The sequence below is a fragment of the Octodon degus genome, unplaced genomic scaffold (genome assembly GCF_000260255.1).
Source record: "Octodon degus isolate 3935 unplaced genomic scaffold, OctDeg1.0 scaffold00129, whole genome shotgun sequence".
Taxonomy (NCBI): Eukaryota; Metazoa; Chordata; class Mammalia; order Rodentia; family Octodontidae; genus Octodon; species Octodon degus.
In genome coordinates this window covers 498,863-503,851 of record NW_004524705.1, presented here as the reverse complement: position 1 = coordinate 503,851, position 4,989 = coordinate 498,863, and positions in this window count along the sequence as shown.

The window sequence follows — 4,989 nt, the reverse complement described above, 5'->3', positions numbered from 1 at the left end:
AAACTTGCAGTCCGTCTGCCTCAGTCCTGGGATTTTAGTTGTGAATCTTGCTGGATTTGTTCCTAAGATCTCTCCTTTGTTTCCGCCCACTAGGACCAGGTAGTTTTAGCTCTCCACAGCCCTCATTAGCTAGTAATAATGAAGCCCTTCCACAGTGAGAACTGGGAAAGCTGGTTGGAACTTGAGGCTTCTCCCCTCTTGTACCTTATACCAAACATCTCTTGAAGAACCCAGAGCAGACAGTAGTCTTCTTGATTCATGTTTGGGCTTCATGCCTCTCAGCATGATTGGCAATGGGCTACATTTAGACTTCCCAGGAACTCATGGGGTGAATAATTCCCACACAGTCCTGTACTCCAGAAAAAGTGTGCTGGTTGACAGGGTTCTCTAAGAAACCTGGGAACTTAAGTGTAAATGTGGTTCCCATCAGTTTCCTTCCCATTGTCTGTCTGCTTGAAAGTCCTGGGAAAGAAGGAAGAAAGGAACCCTGCTAAAATCCCTAGCAGTACAGTAAAGGGTGAAGCAGGCATGGGGTTGCATACACCTTTAATCTCAGTACTCTCAGGGGCTGTGGTAGTGGGATTGCGAGTTTGAGCTCAGGCTGGATAATTTGGTGAGATGCTGTCTTGTGGGGAGGGGGAAACAGACTAGGTTGGTTCGAAGGTCTGGGTCAACCACCCATACTGAAAAACAAAACAAAACCCCCCACATCCTTAAGTTCATAGAGGATTGTAGGAACTACCAAATAGACAATCTTTGAAAGAGAGCAAAGTTCAAAGACTCACAATGCTACTTCAAAACTGCAACCAAAGTAATCAAACCTGTATGTCACTGGCATAAAGATAAACATGGAGACCATTGGAATAGAGCATAGAGTCCACAATCAAGTGAGAAGTTGGTTTTGAAACATGGGAGAAAATATTCCCTCCAACAAATGGTACTGGAATGAGTGCATAGGTAAGGGATTGAAGTTGGACCTCTATCTCACACCATATACAATAGTTAACTAAAAAGGGACCAATGGCTTAAATATAAAATTGGAAATTGTACAACTATAGGAAGAAAGTATAGATTTACCATTTCATGACTTTGGCTTTGGTAATGGATTCTTAGAAATGACATCAAACACATGAACAACAAAAGGAAAACATAGATAAATGTACTCAGTTTTTTATGAAGCAAGGAAATTATGAAGAAAGTAAAAAGATAAACTACAAACTGAAGAAAAGGCTGGGCATGGTGCTCACACCTGTAATCCCATCACTTTAGAGGCTGAGGCATGAAGATCTCTGCAAGTTCACGGCCAGCTTGGACTACATAACAAGACCCTATCTCAAAAGGAGAAAATGTTTTTAAGCCATAGCTAATAAAGGTCTAGTGTCCAGGATATATAAAGAACACTTTAAAAAAAAAAAACAAAAACAACACTTAGAACTGAATAACAAAGGGACACAAAAAGCAGCTGAAAAGTGGACAATGAATTGAATAGATGTTTCTCCAGAGAAAATGCCAAATTGCTAAAAGCATTTGGTAAGACATCTAACATTGTTAATAGTAATTAAAGATACGCAAATTAAAATCCCTGAAGGTCTGGGGAGATAGCTCAGTAGAATAAGCGCTTGCCTGGCAAGCACAGGGTCCTGAGTTCAACCCCTGGTACCACACACAAAAAATCCCAATGAGGTATCACTTCGTACTCACTAGTATAGCTACTTAAAAAAAATTTACTGAATCAGTACCCTAGTCTGGTGGTATAGCTCAGTGGCACAGTGCATGCCTGGCAAGCACAATGTCATGAGTTAAATTCCCAATACAAAAAAAGAATTAGAACCCCATATGTGCCACTGGAAATATAAATTCTTATGCATGTATACCACAAACATTGAAAAGAAGTGCTTAGTTAAGTCTGTATATGCACATTACGTATCAGTAGTATTTATAACAGCTAAAATCTCCCAAGTGCCCATCAATGTATGAACAGACGAAGGGTGATATGCGCATGTACTAGAACATTAGCCATAAGAAGGGAAAAAGTACACCTATACAGTGGGAGAGAAGCCACATGCAGAAGGGCATGTATTGTGTGATTCTATTTATATATAATATCTGTAATTGGCAAATCCTTTGCTATCATTTAGAAAATGTCCCCCAGATGCCGCATTCACTCATACATGGAGCTTTAGGTAAGTGATTGAATCACGGGGCCATCTAGCTAGGTAACTTGCTGTTAGGAGGTGGGATCTGGTATGACGAGGTGGTCACTGGGAGTGTGGCCTGTGTACAAGGGTTTCTCTCCCTCCGTCTTCTCCCTTTGGTCTCTGCTTCCTGGCCACCATGGTGTAAGCTGCTGTCCTCTACCAGGCCCTTCTACCATGCCACCTGCCTTGGAGTCAGCCAACTATGAACTGAAAATGTGAGCTAAAATAAATCTCTCCTTTAAGTTATGAGTGTCTGCTATGGTTTATTGATGAGAAAATTGATTAAAACATTGACAGGGATAGAAAGCAGATTGATGCTTTCCATGGGGCAGGGGGAAGGGGAGGGAGATAGGGACTATTGAATAGATGCCAGGCCTCTTTTTCAGATGACAAAAATGTGAAGCTAAATAGAGGCAGTGGTTGTACAAAATCGTGTATATACTAAACGCTACTGAATTGTTTACAGGGCTGATTTTGTGTTATGTTAGTTGAACTTCAATAAAAAATATAAAAAATTTTGCAAAGATTTCTGTGGTCTTGTCACATAAATGCGGACCCCAAGAATGCTGAAAAGTCAGAGGACACTGACTCATCCCCTGAGCCCTGCAGACTGCACACTGTGTCAAAGAAATCAACTCTTCCTTGATCCCATGGTCACCTGCAGCTATCACTACATTTTGTGGGTCTCCTTTACATGAGACTATCTCCCATAGGAGCATCACATCATGGTGCTATCCCTGGGGATGGGTGCTGTCCTCCGTCTTCCCTGTGGGTCCCCAGCTTCCTCCCATTGGCAGGCAGCAGGGGATCCTTGATCACGTCCTTCTCTGCACTTTCCCGCTGCAGCACCCTCCCCTTCTTCCCCCCATCCCCCACTGTTCTTCCTCAGCCTTCTTTATCACTTCCTCTTTCTTTCCAGTTGGAATGTCACAGGGCTCAGTTCTTGACTTCCATACCTGCTTGGCCTGGAAAGCTTATCCTTCGTCATGGATTTGAATATTGCCTGTTGACCAGTGATCTTCCTATCTGCATTTCCAACCTAGGCCTCTGCTGACCACCAGAGCTTGTGCCTGCTTTCCTGACTTCTCGAGGCATCTGGAACTCCGAGCTCTCCTCTGCAGCCAGTCGCTCTCAGCCTCCTCTTGATCAGTGAAGTGGTGTCTCTGTTCCTCTGGTTATGTTTAAAGTTAAAAAAAATTGTAACAGAAAAACACATTGCCACGAATTCCCTCAAAATCCTCCCCCTCACTTTGAACACAGCGCATCATTATTACCACTTTATGAAGCAGTTCTGTACGCATCTTTCATGAAGTGTGATAAAAATATGAATGCTGCCACCATGTGCCATCCAACAAAGGCAGCTTGTGAAAACCTGGCGCTGTGTCCTCATCCACCTTAATCACTGCATCTGGCCCTGTGTGGCTTTGGGTCTCTTCCAAAGTCCAAAGAACTGTAAAGGGGCAGCATCTGAGTGGACTCGACATCAAGGCTGCTGCAACAGCGCTGCTAAAGATAGTCTTGGAAGAGTGTAGACCTCCTGCAGCAAGTGGCAAGGATGATGGGATAAGCGTGTTTGCAGTCGGAGAGAATTCTGAAGGGCATTCATGGTGATGTGTCTTTTATGTAATACGTGTTTAAAAGATTTAGGCTGGGGAGATGGCTCAGTGGAATAAGCACTTCCCTGGCAAGTGCAAGGGCCTGAGTTCAATCCCTGGTTTCACCTATGCCAGGAGCTCAGCTACAGCAGGAGATTTCTAGGCCATGCAAAGGGAAAAAGGCTGACCAGTCAGGCTGAGTAAGGGCAGACCATTTGCTGAGCCATGTGCAAGATTAGAGCTGTGGTCAGAATGATGAGAAAGGCCTGAAGGCCCGGTGCATTGTAACATGATGAGGAAAACAAGAACAACAACAAACACCCTTCACTTTCCCGGGATGCTTACTTTCTGCCTTTAGAGAGGAGTCTGCAATGATAAGAAAAAATTGACTGTTGGGGTCGAGTAAGATGAGTGGACACGACTCCTAGTATGGACTTGCTGTGGATACATCAATTTAAGCAACTGCTCTTGCAGTTTGAACAAATACAAGGATGTGGAGGGAAGGGAACCCTTGTGCATGCTGCTGGGACCTAGTGGGACAGCCTTAGGGAAGATGATTTGGAATTTCCTTACAAACAAGTGGACTTGCCATATGATGCGGCCCCCTCACTGCTGAACATGTACCCAAACAGTTCCATAGGAGGGGTCTGCAGCCCATGGTCATCGCAGCAGTAGTTACAACAGGCAAAATACAGAGACACTCGAAGTGCCCATGAACAGATGAAGGTGCGCGGTGGAACACTATTCAGCCTTAAAAAAGAATGACCTCCCATCATTCGTGACAACGGGTGCGTACTGGTAGAGACCCATGTCCGGTGTCATAAGCCAAGCACGAAGACAGCACTGTATGATGTCACTGGGTGGCTTGTACCAACAATGGACCTCATAAAAATAGGGAGTAGGACTGGGGTTCCTAGAGCCTGGGTTGGGGTGGTGAGAATGGCGAGAGGGAATACCCTGGGGGTGTACTCCGCACCATGGTGGTTGCAGTTAATATTGTATTTTGAATTCCAAAATTGCCGCACATGTATTTTCAATATTCTCTAACCCCAGAGATTTAAAAAAAAAAAAATAAACATAGGACACAGGTCCTAAATAATTAAGTTGAACTAAAAGTTTCAGTCTAAGTGAGTTAACATACCAAAATAGACTTTTAGGGCCCAATAAAATGCAAGAGACCAAAAAAAAAAAAAAAA